This window comes from Cydia splendana, chromosome 23, assembly GCF_910591565.1.
Source record: "Cydia splendana chromosome 23, ilCydSple1.2, whole genome shotgun sequence".
Lineage (NCBI taxonomy): Eukaryota > Metazoa > Arthropoda > Insecta > Lepidoptera > Tortricidae > Cydia > Cydia splendana.
In genome coordinates this window covers 416,769-438,542 of record NC_085982.1, presented here as the reverse complement: position 1 = coordinate 438,542, position 21,774 = coordinate 416,769, and the positions used below count along the sequence as shown (strand labels likewise).

General features: G+C 38.1%; 1 long non-coding RNA gene across 1 annotated transcript in view; it reads left to right on the top strand.

Annotated features, from left to right (window-relative positions):
* LOC134801964 (uncharacterized) overlaps window positions 1-21,774 on the top strand; it is a 441,991-nt gene that overhangs the window by 358,434 nt on the left and 61,783 nt on the right. The window lies entirely within an intron of this gene.

Here is a 21,774-nt window from a genome sequence, read left to right as displayed (position 1 = left end):
GCTGTTACTCGAACCCATAAATTTAATAGTAGGTAGTTCGCTCCGAAAAGAGACCTAGCTAAGCGAAATATAAGCACATTTGTACGGAAAAGTAAGAGCGAAACTCACGATAACTAAATGACATGACTAATATCAAAATTCCGGGCAGCAACATCGATTTTGACATTTTCGGCTGTAATGCAGTCGACTGCTGCAGTAATGCGGGTGCAGTCTGAATCCGAATAAGGCTTAACAAGGCACTTCAACGGGTCGATTACTTACTTACTTCGCTGGCTCTGCGACCCGAAGTGAATCTTGGCCTCCGACACTAGATTCCTATCCTGTGCGATCGACGCTATTCAGCCGCTTGGATGTCACACAGATCTTTCTGGAGCTCTTGTGGGAGAGAGGAAGATCTTAGGCCCTACAACGGGTCGATTAGAACAGTCTTATTTTAATAACAAATCAAGTTGCGATTTTATGGTTCGCATTGGCATCCAGGTACCCATGCAACGCTGGTTTCGTCAGAAATGCGTGTAAACGCTGAAGGGAGTTGCTTCGCGTTCAATTATTGAAATGTTTTAGTGATGGCACCATGCAAAATCACTCGATGACATTTTTGAGTTTAGTTTAGTTATTATTTTATTTATTTAGGGACATCGACTGTGATGCAAAAAGTTAAACAGTACCTTCGTTACTAACCCGATTACAATACGATAATAATGAGTTAGGTAAAGCTAAGTTAGGTACTTCAAGTATTTAAGCTGTAACCGGGTCCGGGCCGATACATCCGACACTTCGTTTTCTATGATGTGTCCGTCGAATGCCTCGGCCCGGATTCGGACCGTTCATTAATCCTTTAATCATCAGCAATTCTTTCAAACAATTGTGACTAAATTTTGCTTTCGCAAATCACTCTCACTCACCGGATGCTTTTTTTAAATTAGGTAACGATTAATGGCGTTATTCTTAAACGCGTCTTTATCTGTCATTTTGACTTAAATTATGTATTTGTTAGAAAGGGGTAAAGCATAATTTAACTAAATCAGGCCCGTAAAGTTATATGAATAAGGGGATAAATCGTTTTGTCTATGTTAACAACTTCTTCTAACAATTTTATGTCGTAGGTATGTTTCGGTTTTCGGCAGAATTATTTATTTTATGTTACTTTAACCTATTTATTAATAGTTTATAAGGCTGTTTTCCTGTACTGGCGAGATTTATAAACTTCCTACAAGCCTTTAGCAATTAATCGTTTGTCCTTATCATCTATTTCTACATTTGTGGTAGTTAGAAAAGGATAAAACTTAATTTAACAGCCTTGAGCCTTGTTAATGTTGAGTTTTATGAATATTCCTGACATGATTTTTCCCTTTCTCTTTCCAGTTTCTAGAAATTCTTACATTGATCTCCCTTGCCGTACCGTTCCGTAAAATGGGGTGAGTAGGGACAAAACGGACATTCAAACCTCGATAACATTTATTTTTACATTTTATACAAACTTAATTTTATTGATAAATATTCCGGCCGTTTATATTTTAGTTTATTTATTATTTTAGGTAGTTCCATTTCATAACTTTAACAATAAACACAAAATCCCTCCTCACCCCGTAGTCCCTCGTAGTTGGGGTGAGATGAGATTTCATACAAAAGGTGATTTTGAAACGTTGTTGAATAGATTTTTTTTATTATGAATATTACTATAGCTCCATTTGTAATATGAATACATTATTTTGGTAGCAGTAGCCTTTAAAAACCATATCACCCCCCTGTCACCCCTTCTCTCCCCATTCATAACCCGACTCTCCTCGCAATCCCTACTCACCCCATTTTACGGTATCTACTGTGAGAAACATTTTATCGATATGTTAGCAAATTGGCATCCCTATTACCTAAAGCAGCTCAAAATGCGTCCCATTTGCAAATAGACAGCATTACAAATAAAGCCACCAAACACAGAGTGCGACTCGCATGCCAGTACTTAGGGGCACGGCACACTGCGTCCGAACGGGATGTCGCTACAATACGCGCATGGCATTGTCTCGCTCTAACTTCGGACGAGCGAATCGAGAGCAGTGTGTGCCATGCCCCTTAGTGCATCTAAGTTTACTTATTGCTGGTAAGTAAACTTAGACCAGTAGTTCACAAATTAAAAATATATTCAGACGCGCCGCCAGTGATTCGGTGATGCCACGACAGATAACACATATGTAAAGGTTCATTAAAATATAGTAATAACTAATATAACTAGGTAATAAAATCACACAAAAGACATTAAGAAAACAAAAAAGTCCAATATAAATGTAGGTAGGCAAGGCAAAATACGTACGAGTAGGGTAGACCGGGACCAATTGAACCACTTACTTACTTACTTACTTACTAAAATAACGACTTAATATTTAGGTAAAATTTTAGAAAAGAGATACCTGAAAATCAGTCTGCCATAGTCGTCCCGTCCCGTCGTCGTTGTTTTTTTTTTTTTTATTAGATCAATGGTTCCTACAAAGCAATAAGGTACACACGCATCTTTTCTGTGGACATCCCCTCAAAATTAAGGGCTCTTACGGCCCGATTCGAACTTTAAGATACGTCAGTTGATAGATCAAGAAACGATATGGATTAGATGTGTCAGTGTCAAATGTGACGTTTCTTCAAACAAAAACGTCACTTTTGACACTGACACATCTAATCCATATCGTTTCTATTAATTGACGTATCTTAAAGTTCGAATTGGGCAATTAGCCTGATTTTCGGACTAAACCTTTATTGATATTGTAGGGTACTTCTTTTCTATTATTAATCGGTGGTAAAATTATTACATTTACACTAGCAAGTCAAGCGACCTCTTGCCTACAGTGTTTTAAAATCCAACCCTAGGTAGATTCTGAATCTAATCACAATATATTATGCTGATTTGACTAGTAGGAAAGTAACCAGTCAAATCAACTTCCTTTTAGAGCTGGCAAAACAATTTGCTAATATGCAATTTTATATGAAAACGAGTATAGTGACGTCACGGTCAACTCACCTACTTTTTATATAATCAATCCGATCTTGCCATGTTAAGGGTTAAATAGAAATTGTGTTTAAAAATAACTGCCATCTATGTTTATCTAATAATTATCTGGTGCTTTATTTCGTGCACAGTGTGAAATAATTTATTATAATTAGAGGAAACATCCCAATAGTATAAATGTTGTATACGTATGTAAATTCAGTAAATCTAATCATTGAACAGCATCAATAATATCGGCGCCGATAACGAGTCGCTCTAGCATGCATCGTATTTGAGCTTTAATATTTAATACGCTGTTTTGACCTAGCGCAGAGTAAAAGCAGTATTTCATCTGCCGCGAATATTATGAAAACTGTTTTTTTAATAGTGTTGTTCTCAATTAAAAATAAAAACTAAAATATAGATAAGTAAATCTAAAAATGGTATCCTGTAGCGATTCAGAGTCTCTTCGACGTCATTCATTATGTTTTATTAATCTTTCTAACAAGATTATCAAAATTGTAGCTATATTATTGATGGTACTTATAGATAAATAAATTTCAGTGTAGTTTATGTGAGCATTTTTTTTATGTTCGATTTTTCCTTTTCGTCGGATTTAGATTTTTATTTTTTGTAAAATAACGGAAAATTACATAGCTTAATTTTTTTCCCAAATTGCGAATTCTTATTTATTACGTTCAGTATGAGGAAATCTTTCATACTCACCAAAAAAAAAATGATAGAATTTTGAAGGCGAAAGACTTTCCAACGCTTACGTTTGCTAACAAACGCCCAAAACACAATTCCTTTTAACATAAAGTGAAGCTACTACTTTCACTATGTTTTTAATCCAACCCCGCGGTACAGGTTTAATTGTGATTTGATTTTGATGGAGCCGTTTACAGGAAATCTAATATTTGATGTTCGCGGTTGCACAATATTCATCGCTCGAAGCTCCATAGTGTTAAACCGACGTTGATTGGTAGCAATTCACAATTCGCATATTCAAAATTCGAATCCTGCTCCATACCTACAAACTTTTGTAGAGTATACCGAGGTCAATTGAACCAAATAGGAAACAACGACTTATAATTCCAAATTTTAATATACCAAATAAAAACTGAGAAGACGAATACATGCTACGGTTATTAAAAATAAGTTAATCTTTGTCAAAAGAAAACTGGGACCTTAAATTTGACTTTTTTTGCTTAGTACAGTAAGCCACAAAAGTGCATTGTCACTTATCAATCTAAAGATTGGATTTCATTCGTAATGTGTCCATTTACTTTTGCTGCTTGCTGTGCGTTTTCTTAGATCATGATCAGATTTAGATTCTTAATAATATTACCATATTAAAAAGGTACGGTAGATGCTCTAAAAATGTACTTACATAATTTGGCGCACTTACTGTTGGGACATACATATTATTACTTATTCAAAAATATTAAGTACCCATTACTCATGAAAATGCATTTTTTTTTTATTAAAAATTATATTCCATGTGACCTAATTTCTCTGGAGTGCAGCCTATATTTGAGGCTTGTTAGAAGTTTGTTTTGAGGCGTATGATTGACGTAGAAACTTAACGCGGTTCACGTTCTAAACTCGCAAACTTTGCCGTAATAACTAATGGCAAAAGTCGAAGTTTCCTTTATAAATACACGTATGTAATAAGGGAAGCTGACTAATTGCTATTAAAATTAGGTCTGTAAACTTGTGAAACGAGTGCAAGGGTTTCTATGAGGTGGAAAAGTATGGCTTCGAAATGTTGTCCGACGTTATTATTTCATAATATGTGTGTGTGGTAACACAACTGTTGTGTCACCAATTTTTTCATCAGTTTCTAATGTTATAATAATTATTGTATGTATGTTAGTATGTAAGGTATGTATCTATCTATGGGTCTTTGTTGCCCGACAATAAATTATTTTGTTTTGATCATCCAAAAGCTCCATGTACTATGATTTATGGTCCACAATTAAATCGAACATCAAAATATTTTCATAAATTAAAAAAAAAGCACTAGCCAACATCAAAAAGAAGATTGGTACCGTAAAACGGGGTGAGTAGGTTTCGCGGGGAGTGGTGGGTTATGAATGGGGAGAGAAGGTTTGAGAGGGGGGTGAGAAGGGACTTTACGGCTACTGCTACAAAAATTATGTATTCCAATTTAAAATGGAGCTATAGTAATACGCATAATAAAAAAAAATCGATCCAACAATCTTCCAAAATCACCTTTGTATAAAAACTCCTCTCACCCCAAATACGAGGCACTACGGGGTGAGGTGGGTTTTCCTCTTTATCGTCAAAGTTATGAAATGGAACTACCCAAAATAAAATAAAAACTAAAATACAAACGTCCGGAACACTTATTATATACACCATTCAGTTTTCATATGTAAAAATAAAATGTTATCGAGGTTTGAATTTCAGTTTTGACCCTACTCACCCCATTTTACGGTACTAATACTTAATCACTGATTGGACTTGTGGATCACAGTTGTAGTGAAGGAATATAATTGGATGGTTTGACGGTAGGTGAATAACAGCAGTCTACGAGCAAACATGGCTGTCACTAATTATATAGGTACACTATGGGGACGAATATTGAGCAATCTTCACTCAAAATGCTTGCTTTAGTACCCGCCAAAACGGTATTAGTTTTTATGTCGACTAAACTATTAAACAGCGCTGAAATAAACATTGTTATCGATAATTTTATTTTCATCTGAAGGCGTATTTTGATTTAAATAACAGGTTATAAATTTGATCTAAATTTGGTACGGATATGATTATTCAGTGTCAAAAGTGACGTTTTTGGTTAAAGGAATGTAACTTTTAACACTGAGAAATCATATATTATAGTTGGTCAAACCAAATTTGTCAGTAAATAAGAAAAAAAAAACTATACTCATCTTTTTCTTTTGGGTGCTAGTACTGTCTAGTGTAAGACAAATATAGTAGGTATGATTCTCTCTGTCTATGTTTGAAATGAGACAGTCCCAGACAAACTATTAAAATATCTTGAAGCCTACTCCGTAGTCTAAAAGTGTCTTTGAAAGCTACTCGCAGGATACAATTTTAAATTTTTTAATAATTTTAAAGCCACAATTTGTGTACCACTTTACACCACACGGAAGCGAATAACATCGAAACAAAAGCCAATCGAGAACAAATTGACGTACAGCGCTGTCACTGTTGTTTCCGTCCCTGTCCCACGCGTTCCGCTTTGCAGGTTAGAGGGAGACAGTCGCGATGACACTCGGAATGGAAGTGAGGTGCATTTGTAAAGTGCTGCAGCTATTCAGAAAGCTTAATAAGTTAAGTGAAGTTGGTTTAGGGTTAGGTTTTGGTTTGTATTAAAACTTTGGAGCTATGACACAAACAAATCATAACCTGAGGATGATTTAGCTATCTCAAATATTGTTCAATTGACCCCAGTCTAGAATAGAATTCTAAAGTAAAATTATCATTCACTATCAAAGTCATTAGATATGAAAACAACCAAGGTCGTTGACATTACTTGTCTAGAGTCCGCAATATACCAAAGTAAGGAGTCCGGTTCTGATTTACCTATTTGTAACGGTTTTGAACTGGTTTCGATACGATGATTGTGTTGGTGACTGGCGCGCACCCCACCCACGACTCACTTCAATAAAATTGCCATGCACCTGATAATGATCTTGATGATGATGACATTTAAGGTCGTATCAAAATAAGATCAAAACCATATTCAATCTGAACCGGGCGCAAGGTCGTTGACACAGCTTATTACAGCGTCGGCGGCCGATCGTAAGATCAGGCATATCGTGAAATTCCTAGGCATATCGTGAAACGTGAAAATTTCTGACTCGTTCCCTGAGTCGACGGAGCCCCGCTACGCGGGGCTCCTATTTCTGGGCAGTTTGCATTCTGGGCATCTGAATCAACCTAACGAACCTATCCTACCTATGTATTGGTTTAATGTGACTATCGTCAAAACATTACACAGGAACATTACGATCTGCCTGATCTTACGATCGGCCTACGACATATAGATGGTCAAGCAAATCTTGTCAGTAGAAAAAGGCGCGAAATTCAAATTTTCTATGAGAAGATATTCGCGCCTACATTTTTCAAATAATGCCGCCTTTTTCTTCTGATAAGATCTGCTTGACCAACTATATTTCACTTTTTGTATTATTTTTAGGGTTCCGTAACTCAAAACGAAAAAACGGAACCCTTATAGGATCACTCGTGCGTCTGTCTGTCCGTCTGTCCGTCTGTCACAGCCTATTTGCTCCAAAACTACTGGACCAATTAAGTTGAAATTTGGTATACATATGGATGTCTGTGACCCAAAGACGGACATGTAATAAAAATAAATTAATTTTTAGCATAGGGGGCACTTTTAGGGAAAATATGAGAAAATTAAAAAACAAAGTTTGGCAAACCATATCGTGTTACATATTAAATGAAAGGGCTTATTTTGAGGATCTCAAATATAATTTTTTATAATTTTGTATGAAATATTTTAGAAGTTATTTAAGAAAATAGGCAAAAAAATACCATTCCCCCCCCCTTAACTCCGATATTACTGGGTCTAGAATTTTGAAAAAAAATACACATTATAGTTCTTCACCTCTAGATGACAGGAAAACCTATTAGAAATCTACAGTCAAGCGTGAGTCGGACTTAAGAAAAAAAAAAACGCGGTTGGGCTGTTTTAGGGACACAGCCGTAATGGTTTACGTGAAACGTGGTGTGGACAGCTTTTGAGAAGGCCGACGGCTGAGCTACGCGTAGGGCCGAAGGCCCGAATCGTCCCCCAGAGGCTTTTTGAAACGCACGGCCGCAGTCCGAATTGCGGGAGGTTAGTGCTCAAACACAGAACAATTGTAGTACAAGTGTCTGAATGCGAAGGTCGAAGGCCCTGAAGGCCCGGAGCCTCCGACATGTGCATGCTTCCTGCAAAGGAGATCGTCGATTTTGTTCTATATTTTGCTAAGCGATTGGGCCCGCTCCATGAAATCAGACGCACTAACTACTTACATGTAACTACATACCTAATATAATTATGAAAAGAATCGTTATAATTACTAGATTATTAAGGTGAAAACAGAGCAGAACCACTATATAACGGGAATTTTGATAATTCTTTTGATAAAAACTAGAAGATCAACCTGAGTAAAAGGTTTAGGTACATAATTAATTTTAAATAACTAGTGTACAAGTTATTTAAGAAAATATTAGGCAAAAATTACCAGATGTAGGAGAAGGCTTTAGCTCCGAAACTGCTGGGCGTATATTTTGGAAAACGCGATAAATAGTTCTTTTACCTATAGATTACTGGAAAAACGTAATATAAGAAGTCTGCAGTTAAGCATGAGCCGGACTTAAAAATAAAAATTGCGGATAAGCTCTATCAGGGCTACAAGCGCAATTGTTTACGTGAAACGTGGTGTGGACAGCTAGTGCGAAGGTCTAGGCCAAGCTCTGCGTTGGGCCGAAGGCCTGAAGCATCCGAGAGAGGTGCACCAAACACCAATGTTCGCAAATTGAGGGGATATTTCTCTTTCACTCCAATGAAACCGTAATTAGAGTGACAGAGAGAATGCCCACAATTTGCGAACTTCGATTTTCGCTGTTATGGCCCTGTTACCTTGAAATAACAGAGATACCTACGCCTAACCAATGCAAAAATTAAAAAATAAAGAATAATTGCATAACTAACTATCCTCTGATAGCTCAGTTAAAAAACACGGAAAAGCCGGGGCGTGCCCCTAGCAACCCGTGTGTGGAACAATTGAATGAACAGTTGAATGTATTTAAGAACTTCGCTTTGCTCGCTCGTTCGGTGTGTGTGCAGTACGGAACCCTTGGGATGCGAGTACGACTCGCACTTGACCGATTTTTTTTACTTTATGGTGCTCAATATAAAATATTTACCTACTTATTTACTTATAGAGTCCAAAATATACCAAACTAAAGTTCACAAGCGATTTTAACAGTTTTTGTGAACAAAGCTGTGCTGTCTGTTCTTGCACTTTGTTGTAGCATTTTTGAGTGCCTGCATCCTGGCTTGATTCGTCGACCTTAATAAAAAGAGTTCTGTACGAAATGTCATTTACCTGGCCGGTTTTTGCGACTGCCGCTAAAATGTACATAATTCCTGCTGCTGTGTGTTACTGTATGTTGTTTTTGTCAATAATAGGTACAACGTAAAATGGGGTGAGTAGGGTCAAAACTGAAATTCAAACCTCGATAACATTTTATTTTTGCATATGAAAACTGAATGGTGTATATGTCGTAGTCAGATCGTATAATCCGCCGTATTACATTACGGCTAGCCGTTTTCAAAAACAGGGGCGTTTTGAAATGCGGCGGTTCGACGATTAGCCGGATTGTCATTGCGATACGTTCTTCAATAAGGCGGCCTACGTTTAGCCGCATCGTACTACTATTTTAGATTGTAGAGTGACCAGTTCTTTCGGTCGCCTACGTAACCGGAGTTTGACAATGTTTGCAATTTAATTTATTTTTACCATGGTCCCATAGCACTACATGTGTTTCTTTTCCAAAACATTTCCTTCACAACTTAAATAGACGGAGCCCCGCAAGCGGGGCTCCTATTTCTGGGCGGTTTGCCCTTCGGGCATCTGAAGCTACCTAACGAACCTAACCTACTTACCTACCTACGTTTTTTTGCCCAAAGTGTAATGTTTTCACGGACCTCTCACTAAATCAATAGGTAGGTAGGTTAGGTTCGTTAGGTAGCTTCAGATGCCCGAAAGGGCAAACCGCTCAGAAATAGGCGGGGCTCCGTCTAGTTAAGTTACGAAGGAAATGTTTTTTGAAAAGAAACAGTCCGACGAACTCCAGATTTGATGGACACCCCAGCGTTTGTCAGGCAGCGCCACGGGTGTTAAAAATGGGAACTAAAAACTGTCAAAGCGGCGGCTAATGACTCGCTGTATTACATTGCGGCTAGCCGTGTTGAAGAACGTATGGCGCCGAATACATTCCGGCGGTATCTCATTCAGCCGCATTCAATCCGGCTAATCGTTAAACCGCCGCATTTCAAAACGCCCCTGTTTTTGAAAACGGCTAGCCGTAATGTAATACGGCGGATTATACGATCCGACTGCGACATATATAATGAGTGTTCCGGACGTTTGTATTTTAGTTTTTATTTTATTTTGGGTAGTTCCATTTCATAACTTTGACGATAAAGAGGAAAACCCACCTCACCCCGTGCCTCGTATTTGGGGTGAGAGTGGTTTTCATACAAAGGCGATTTTGGAAGATTGTTGGATCGATTTTTTTTTATTATGCGGATTACTATACTGTGTGTTTTTTTTATTATGCGGATTACTATACCTACATTTTAAATTGGAATACATTATTTTTGTAGCAGTAGCCTTAAAATCCCTTCTCACCCCCTCTCAAACCTTCTCTCCCCATTCATAACCCACCTCTCCCCGCGAAACCTACTCACCCCGTTTTACGGTACTTAAAAATCTACTTAATGTACCTACTAGTTACATAAAGTAGGTAATAACACGAAAACTGAAATTTTGATTGTGTTCAGTACCTACAATACCTTTTTTTTTAAATATAGGACACAAACGAGCCGACGAATCGGCTGATGGTATGCATTGCCCATGGAACCCTGCAACACCAGGGTGCGTAGCCAACATGCCAACCGTTTACTATCCGTAGCGAACGAAACGCAACTGTCACTGTCGCACTAATATGGAGAGAGATGACTACGCTACGGAGCGTTAACAATTAGCATGTTGGCTAAGCACCCAGGAGGCTTACACGTGCATTACCGGTCTTTAAAGCCGACCACTGACCGACCGACCGACCGCGACCAGTTCGCCGGATGATATCAGCCGGTCAGTTGTTCGGAACTGTCCAATTTTTGTTCTAACTGACAGGCCGATATCGTCCGGCGGCCTGTTAGTCAGTGGTCGGCTTAAAATGGGAGTGCGCTCTTTTCTTGGTTTGAACGTCGTTTCGGTCCGGAACTTTCTCTTTCTAAGAATCACTAAGAAAAGCAACCAAATGCTGGGATTTATCCTTCGTGTTACCAAAAGTATTCAAAAAGCCGAGCAGTCTTCTCTGCCTATTTCAGAATCTCGTACGCAGCGTGCTCGAGTATGGTTGCATCGTCTGGTCGCCCTATTACGATGTGCACTCTAACAACATTGAGCGAGTACAGAAAATATGCCTTAAACTCGTGTCCTATCGGTACAAACATGATCTCATACGTCATAGTTATGAACAAAGACTATATACATACACTTAGCATATCCTCCCTTAAATCTCGCTGTCTCCTACATGACTTCTTATTCCTACACAAACTTCTTCATCATAAAGTTGACTCGCCTAGCTTATTATCCCTGTTCACTTTCAATACCCCTCGATTCAGATCCCGTGCTCCCAAGACTTTCGCCCTTCAAGTCTACAAAAACAATACATCTTTTTATAACCCAATTGTTAGAATGTGTCGTCAGTACAATGATTTAATTTCACAATATAGAGACATCGATATTTTCAACTCACGGCTAGCAGTTTTCAAGAGGCAAGTCGTTAGAGTTCTTGGCCACCATACTACACAACAACAATAGTAAGCAATTTAACATGTTACGATTGTTTATGTAATTTTAAAATTTAGTATGTTTTTAAGATACTTTGTGTTTTTTTTTTATAAATTTAGGATAGTTTTTGCTCGTTGTTACTTATTGTTCTTGCTGTGCTCACTTATTTTGGATGGCATTTCTATATACTCGTAAAGCCTACCACTTTTATTGTAATCATGTATTGAATGTCGTCTGTATAGTGTGCCTTATGAATAAAATAAAAATAAAACTACGGTCTTTTGACGAACATAACCACCCGAAGACTACAAGTGGGCCTTGATAACAACATCCTCACGCCTGTCTTGGAATTTTTCATTTCCTATCCCGACACACCACGAATACTGAGGACTTGGGACAAAAATATGAAAACCATTTTAAAACAGTGTGAGTGTGACTTTCAACCATACAACTCAAATAGTGATGATACCGATGCGTCGAGCTTGCAGCGCAATTATAGAAAAGCAAACTTTCCCCTGCTCTATTATAGGTTATCTAACACTGATTGGTCCCCGGTACCGTTGATGAATGTGTTAAAAGTTTTTACTTAATATTGGATGCAATAATTTCAGAATGTGTCCCACTAAAAAAGATCGCAAAAAATAGAAAAACCTACCCCGATTGGTTCACTAGTGAACTAATCCAACTAAATCAATTAAAAAACCAACACCACAAAATTTATAAACAAACAGGAAACCAGCTCCATTACGCATTCTTTTCATACTACAGGAAGCTAGTATTGTCCAAGTCTGAAGAATGCCAGAAATCGTTTCTTGAAGCCCTCCAATCAAATATAGTAAAGGACCCATCCTCATTCTGGTCATTTGTTAAACGAAATAGGATGTCTAACCAACCAGCAACTTTTGTAAACTTGTCCCCTAAAGAAGTTGCCGATTCATTTGCCGACTTTTTCAGAAATGTCTATCTACAGACACCTCCGACCCTAGATGTATCTGTCGCACAAGCGTCCGCAACTGCACGCGGTATCCAAGAAACCCATCGCCATGTAACTATTGATAACATTAGTGAGGATGATGTCCGTAAAGCAATAGCACGCTTACGCTCTAAACACACTCAAGGTCCTGATGGGATTCCTCAGTATATAGTCAAGGACTGTCGAGAAGTATTCGTGCAGCCTTTACGAGTAATTCTTAACCTTGCCCTAGACTCGAAGACATTTCCCTCGGCCTGGAAAATAACAAAAGTACTGCCGATACACAAGACTGGTTCAAAAACGGACATTCAAAACTACAGGCCAATTGCGGTGTTATCCATATTCGGGAAAATTTTTTAAAGTATCCTCTGCTCACACATAAATCGGCATCTCAAAGGCTGGTTCTGTGATGAGCAGCATGGGTTCTTATCAAAGCGTTCGACCTCATCGAACCTTATAAACGCAACAACCATAATTGCCAACAGCCTAGATAATAAAAAACAGGTCGATGTTGCCTATTTTGACTATCGAAAAGCCTTTGACACAGTAAATAACGACATACTACTTGGGAAAATGGCTTTAGCTGGTTTTTCCTGTCAGCTCTTATCCTTCTTAGCCTCTTACTTATCAGGGAGGCAACAGTATGTGCAATATGGCCAATCTAGGTCAAATCTGTACCCAGTACACTCAGGAATTGGTCAAGGTAGTAACCTGGGTCCTCTCCTTTTTCTGGTCTTAGTTAATGACCTGCCAGCAAATATTAGGCATTCCACTTGCTTAATGTTTGCTGATGACCTAAAATTAGTCAAACCGGTTGGAGACCACGACGATTGTCTAAAGTTGCAGCAAGACATTGACAGTGTCTGTGCTTGGAGTGTCCAAAACAAATTGTCTCTAAACGTAGGGAAATGTTCGGTCATGTCATACACCCGTGCTCGACATCCTCAAAAATGTTATTACAGGATCGGAAATAATTCTCTGCAGCAAGTTGCATCAGTTCGTGATCTTGGCACAATATTCGATCAACAGCTCACATTCAATGACCACATTGTCAGCGCCTGTAAGGTTGCAAGAAAATGCCTAGGTTTCGTAATCCGCCAATCAAAATCTTTCAGTACACAGAATGCACTTAGAATACTGTACAACGCGTATGTACGAAGCCGACTTGAGACGAATGCGATAATTTGGAGTCCCCATGAACAACACTACACACTTATGTTGGAGAGGGTCCAGAAATCGTTCATTCGTCATCTATATAATAAAACTTATGGTTACTATCCATACATGTACCCTAGTCTCTATATTTTCGGAATGGTTAACTACACCACCCTCGAGGCCAGAAGAAATGTGGCACTCGTAAGATATTTTTATCTCCTAATCCGTGGCCAAATACATAACCCTCAGTTGCTAGCACTTGTACCGTTTCGAGTACCTGTCCACAGCAGTATTCAGCTGCGCCCTCGTCGCCGCGCGCTGTTTGCAGTCCCGGCGGTGCGGACCCGGGCATTATCCCACTCACCGCTGCACCACGCATTGTCTCTCCTGAACGATATATTGGACAGCGACAGCGAACTTGACATATTCCAATGCACGGAACCTAGTTTTTTGTCAGTTAGTAGCCGATACCTGGAGTCAATAGCGACGCCGAGCTCAATTAATGTATAGTTAGCACTTAAGTAAAATCTTACTCTCAATGTTTATATACTGTCACTCCTTTTAACATGTGTAGCTTGACTGTAAATGTTAATTTAAGGAATAAATAAATAATAAATAATAAAAAAAAACACCTAGTAAATATTGATCCAAATTTGTACAAAGTATTAAATTTAAATAATCTATAGTAGGTATGAGGTTAAGTATTCAATAAGGGGTGTTAGGTGTGTATAGGCTTTTAAGTAAATGAGTCAGCAAATAATTATCGGCAAAAATATACTTACCTACTAGCATGTTTGAATTTTAAAATAAAATGATGATTTAAATGAAATTAGAATAACAGTTTAAAACCTGAAATATTACACACGATATTTGTTCGTGGAATCCCCTAAATTACTAAAATGAGGGGTAAAAGTAGGAGAGTTGTTTCAGTTTTATTGTTCGATGTATTTTAAGCAAATAAAATGACACGAAACTCGGCTGTATTATTGCTCTTAAATATCTTTCATGTTTCGTTTCTTAGCCCTGTTTTGTTTTTTTTTAAGTGTAAATTCTATAAAGTTTCCCTGCTCCACAGTATACAGATTTCTACCACAACAAGTCCCATTACTCAATTTCCGATCGGCACCCGAACTGACGTCTTTGTCCGTCTGTCTGTCGCGTTGTCTGCAAATTGGATGAAACCCAAATTTAAAACGCTATTGAGGAAATTGAGTGATTTTCGGGCGTCAATTGTTTTGAGGGGCCTTGTTTAAATCAAATTGTGTAGGTGTCTGTAAGAATGGAAAGACCTTTTTGTATGTAGTAGAAAAGTAGAAGATAGAAAATAATAATTTGGCGTAAAAAATCACACATAAAAACAAAAACCAACAAAAAAGGAGTACCAGTGAAGTGTTCGGACAGACAATTCTATGTTTTAAATTTGTATGATAGCGTAAAGTTTGCAGACACAATTATGTAAAGAAGTTTAATAACTACTTTAATTACTATCCACTTAAATTTTCGTGTCAAACAATAACTTATGTGGTCTGCTCTTTCTTAGTAATGTCTAATTAGTAATTTCTAGTTATTTCTAGTGCCTTATCTCTGCGTGGTGCGAATTCATTTATTTTAAATACAGCCAACAACTCTATATGTAGGTATACGTAGGTATACATAAACTTACTCACCTTTCATCCGCTTACACATGTAATCCCGTAACTCAATACCTACCGATTAGTCCAAATAATCCAATTAAATTCCAAAAAGTCCTAACTTCATACTCATTACGATGATTATAAGCCTCTTTCACTCAAAGCATGGATTTAGAATCCCCATGGATTTGAGTTGATTGACCGGGTAACATTTACCTACTGTTCACCGATCAATCGTAAACCTTATTTCAGACATAAGAGTGGTACGAATCTAGCAGCTCCCATACAACCGAAGTTACGCTCCCATTTTAAAACAACAAGCTTATTTAACATTGTTGCTTAAATTGCATGAAACTAGGCATGAACATTTACGTCATACATATACCTATACCTAGTATATGACCTATATCTATTAAAACCAAAATGTTACTTTGCTAATCCGCGAAAATATAACGTGCTAGTCCGTAAAACCCGTTATACTTACTTGCGTATTTTTTAAATGCAATTAATGATGGACTAGCAAGTTATATTTTCGCGGATTAGCAAAGTAACATTTTGATTTTAATTGATATGGATTTCCGCAAAGTAATGGCTGATTCTATTCATTATGTCTGGTACCTACTAGTTTTCATTGCTTGAAATTATAATAAAAACCTTTTAGAGCGAATAGATATTTTCCATAGAAAACTTGTACCTTGTACTTGCTCTATTTTCTTTATATATGTTTTTTTTGCAATGGAAACTAGTGCAAGACATAGATGTATGGATTATGATCCATGTCTTGTAACCACTGACTTGCTTCATTAATAACTAAACTCTATACAGGTCACTGATCAAAAATATGACGAACCTCGTACCACAAAGATACTCGTATTAAGATAAATTCAAAACATAAGTTATACCTCCACTCCACAAATCTAAAGTTCTTTTTATACAAGACACGAGCTTACAAACGAGTACATCTCTATCAATAGTTAAGCTGATACCACCACAGTCAAAGAATCCTTGAGATAAGGCCCCGATAGCGAAGGGTTGGGTTTAAACCCGTTCACCTAAAGATTTCCGCACAATAATATTTTCGGGGACTTTGGTCAAGTGTGAAGATAGGGGTCCATTATATTATTTATTCGGTAAGGGTTTTTGGTTAGTTGAGAGCAATATTGTTGATAGGAAAGTCTTAAGTTTAAATTTTCTTTAACACTTTAACCTGAACACTGAGCACTGAGTGTTTTGAGCGCTCGAGCCTGAAGAAGGACCTACAATGGGCCCAAAAGATGTCGCCAGTACCGACAAATAATTCACGTGAGTTCCCACCAGAGATGAGTAAGTAGCGAGGGATGTAATGAATATTATTGAGCGCGAATCATACTGCGATCTAGTCAAGTAAGTGCTGTCACGGTCGAATCATAACAATATCGAAACTTAAACAAATTGTAAAATGTGTTTACCACTCTAGGAACACATAACAGGCAAGTCTCGGCTCGGGTAAGTGCTCGTACGAGCTACTTGCATAATAGGAATCACTTGATACTATCACTTGCATACATTTGCATTTTACTACATTTCCTGCGAAAATAGGTTAAGTGCAATTAAATGCAGATTTACTGTTGAATGAAAATAATCTTTAACCACGAGAGGGTAAGACATAAAATATTTTATTTTTGAGATTTATGTGATAATTTAAAGGAGGCGTTATTATTAAGAACTATAATAACATTTTACGTTCTCGATCGTGTTGTACCGCTCCGAATCAGGTCAGAGTTATAGTCCGACAAGAAATTGTAGAAAATTATTGAGGGCGCCACTTCCTACGTAACTGTCACATTTATGACGTATGGAATTTTTTTAGTTCCATTTTATACAATTTCTACTATTTTATGTCACACTATAATGAATAAGTCACACAAATCAAGCCGCCGCCATACAATCAAAGTTACACTCTAATTTTAAAACGACATTCTGAAATAACATTTAATAAAAACATGAACATTAAAGTACCTGACACATATTTTTTTACAGCGGCAAATTATGTACCTGCCCAACTGGATTTAATTCCATGTATGTATGAGATAAATTATGTTTGTTTTTGTTTGTACACTTCTCAATATTCCATACCATCGATCCTAAAAACAGAAAAATGCAAACCATACATATTCAGTGCCGCCGGTATCCGCAAACAGTTTAGGCCGTTGTGTTTACTTAGACCGCGTAGGCATTGTCATACGTTGCGCAAGTCGGGGTCTGTACAAACTGGTACAAACTAATGTAATATGGCCTCCTCCCTGTCTTTTTATTTACTGACCGAGCGTTAGCGGAGGTCTCCGTTTCAGCTTAGGTAAAAAATGCTTGATGTTCTTCTCTACATTTTTAACCTATTCTCGTGAAATTTTGTGAGCAGGTTCGATAATTAAATTGCCGAAAATTGTCGATTCATATTGCGATTTGTTTTCAAAATAGCTGAGCCATGGGGGTTCGCGAGGTTTACAACTCACAGAGACACTAGTTTAAAACTTAATAGAACTAAATGCAAAATAATGTAGAAATTGCCGACATGTTCTCTACCAGTAAAACCATCGGGCTAAACAGAGACATGTAAAAATGGTGCAACGAGAAAAGTAAGAAGATAGGTACTTATTAAATTTATCACAACCAACTGAAAAACTTGGTAAATTATATGTACATACCTATATACAAAAATCAAAATACTAGAATATATATTATAATTAATATAACTATACTACATAATTCATACGAGCTCAATAATATACATAACTATACCTAATGATGACCACAGAAAAATGGCCTAAGGACTGGGCACACTCCGTGTTCGTACCACTGCACAAGAAGGGATCTACAAAAAAATGTAGCAACTACAGACTTATAGCTTTGATTTCGCACGCCAGCAAAGTACTTCTCCATATCATCAACACCAGACTGCAAGCTTTTCTGAATCCGGAAATAGCTCAGGAGCAAGCAGGATTTGTCAAGGGTCGTGGAACAAGGGAGCAGATCTTAATTCTTCGACAAATTATCGAAAAGTCTAGAGAGTTTAACATCCCACTCTATATCTGCTTTGTTGACTTTCGCAAGGCCTTCGACACCGTGAAATGGGACAAGCTCTGGGACGTTCTACTTCATATGGGAGTACCTAACCACTTGGTCCGCCTCATACGTCGACTCTACGAGTTCGGAACTGCGACTGTTCGAATTGACGACGTCGACTCGAAAAGTTTCCAGACACACGCTGGTGTTCGGCAGGGGTGCATTCTCTCTCCACTGTTGTTTAATATTTATACAGAATGTATTATGAGAATTGTTCTAGAGCAACGAGACAAGGGAATTTCAGTGGGAGGGCGGAAAACATCGAACTTGAGATACGCTGATGACACAACTCTTCTCGCTCAAACAAAAGAAGACATGAAACTGTTGTTGGAACGCCTAGAGACAACAAGCCTCTCCTTCGGACTCGCGATCAACAGAGATAAGACCAAAATGATGATCGTGGATCGAGCGGAACTAAATCAACCTGATGTCTCCATGATTGGCAACTGTGAGATTGTCTAAAGCTACATATACCTCGGCTCCACGATCACGAACAATGGTGGGTGTGAGGACGAGATCCGCAGGAGATGTGCTATCACAAGATCTGCCGTTGACAAGCTGAACAGAGTCTGGTGCAACCGCAACATCACTAAAACCACGAAAGTGCGCCTGATGAGAAGCTTAGTCTTCCCAATATTTCTTTATGGTGCAGAAACGTGGACGGTGCGTCTGAAAGATCGACGCAAAATTGACGCACTCGAAATGTGGTGCTGGCGGAGACTACTGCGAATTCCTTGGACTGCGTTTCGGACCAATGTTTCGATCTTGGAAGAACTCAAAGTGAAGGAGAGATTATCGTCGACTGTTCAAATACGAATCCTCAAATACTTCGGGCACGTTACACGAAACCAAAACTCCTTGGAACGTCTCGTTGTCCAGGGACGAGTGGAAGGCAAGCGGTCACGACGAAGTCGGTCACCTACGCGCTGGACAGACCTGATCAAATCTGCGACACAAACCACCATAGTCCAATGTTCCCGTAACGCTGAAGACCGTGGCAAGTGGAGGCGCATTGCGAGGGCTGCGTTATCCACGATAGATACGTCTCATCATACAACCACGACCACTCTGTCAAGAGTGAACGACTGAGGAGGAGGATACCTAATGATGGACGTAACTCGAACTCTTGTTTCAGCAGATACTTGTTTAAATTATGTAGGTACCTGTGCTTTTGTTTTATATAGAAAGGGAGCTCTTTTCTTGAAGTTTTGAAGGTTTCTAGAGAAACTTTTATAAATGTCGTTTTATGCATATTTATGTGAAACATCAACTCGCTTGCACTGGTAATTACTCCAGTGTTGTTTGTTCCCGAGATGGTTGCATCTAAACACGTCGGTGAAAAACCGTGCATCGATCACCCTGTATTGGAAATATGTAGCGTACACAAATACAGGGGGTTTTTGGATTTCGATAACTGCCTCACTATTCGAAGTCTAGTGAGCCTGGAATGTGAGACGTCCTAGGTTCGAACCCGGCAAGGGTATTGAAATGTCCGATGAACATGAATATTATACATATTTGCAACGTCGTTTAGTACCGATAACACAAGGTTTACTGAGCTTACAATTATCCAGCAATCTTAAAAAGTAATGTATATATTCTCAATAAATACGTCCCAGAAAGATTCCTACAGGCAAATAATAAGCAGACCAATTCGAACTAGCACCTGATATCAAACCGATATTTGAATCATATCAGTTAGCTGGATGATTTATACATGAAAATGTACCTTTCTCTTTTATATGTCTATTTTAGTCTTTAGGCTCTTCGTAAATAAATTGAGAAATAACAACAACATCCAATTTACAAAAACTCACAACAAATTTCCCGCCATAAGATCAACACACAGCCTAAATAAACCATAACATATAGCCTTAGCCATGCAAATTCACCGGTCATACTCGTACCGAGGGTCCGATGTCACCTCTGATTTATAAAACGTCATATGTGTTGTATTGGGTGTTTTTGTAGGGTTTTGATAAGTTCAAGGAAACATTCTTGAGGTATTTTTTCAGACATATTCGTTGTTTTAACACACAAAACATCAGGTTTTTTTACTTAGATACTGGCAGAAAACGCACAAAAGTATAGACCACCAACTTTTGAAGAAAAGTTTTGTTTAAATTTTCGGACTTTACCCAAAAGGCTCGGGTAGTTATACCAGGGTAAACTTGAGTTTAATTTAACCTTCTAACATTACCTGTAACCCCGTAACATATACAATAAATAAAATGTAGGTACACAGTTTCATTGTGACAGTTTCTCAGGATTTATTTTAAAGTTATGGCGGTTAAGCTCTGCTTCAACGGAGCTTTCGGCAATTGTCCTTTGACCCTCTCGCCTTTGATCTGGAAGGTTTATTTGTATAGATATACTTGGGTAAGAAAGGAAATTATTATTGGAAGCGTAGATAGGGTGTTATAGGGTTTGGTTGCTACGAGTAACTAGTTTGTGTTCTGGGATGGGATGGTTTAAATAGGGTAAACAATTATAGTGAGGTTCATCTTTATTTAACAATTTTTGCAAATTATAAACTGAAATAGTATTCCTAGTAGGTGGTAAATATATGGTAGTGTGACTTAACTTAAAAAAAATATTTTTATTTAAATAATTTAATATTTGTTCCCAAAGTTGTAACACTTGCAAAGTTCAGAAAACTTCTGGGCCTTGCACAGATTTTAAACAGAAGTTGTCCCTCCTGTGGACAATTAACAGCTTGTGTGTTAATAGAGACGGACTTTATGTGAATGAGACGTAAAACTGCAAGTTTGCAAAATAAAACTTAGATGTTCTATTGACAGTAAACATAATAATTATTTATTCGTTTTACATCAGGAGGGGCAAAGTTGTTGTTTAACTCCTATAGTGTTAATATTCTCATCAGATTTTGATGAATAAAGGGAGCCTTTTTAATAGCTATCATGATATGATTAATGATTATTTTTCAGAAATATTTCGTTGATTTGGTTGCCATTTCTAAACAAACTATGTACTATTTTCGTGCGTATATGTTCAGCTCTTTTTCTCTTCTTCTTAGTCGTGCCCCCTTGAGAGAGTGCTCGTGGTCATGTCACGGTCGATTTCTACGCCACCGCAACTCTTGCAGCCCGTGTGGCTCTGTTTTTGGTGGAGTGGGAGCAATCGGTGACTGTATTTCCTGTGATGGACTTAATGAGGTCTGTCCATCGTGTTGGGGAGCGGCCACGAGATCTCTTGCCCTCGACTCTCCCTTGCACCACCAAGCGTTCCAATGAACCCTCGTTACTCGAGTGATGTGTCCAAAGAATTTGAGGATTCGCAGTTGCACAATCGACGATAATCGATCTCTCTCTGATATTGAGTTCTTTCAGAATC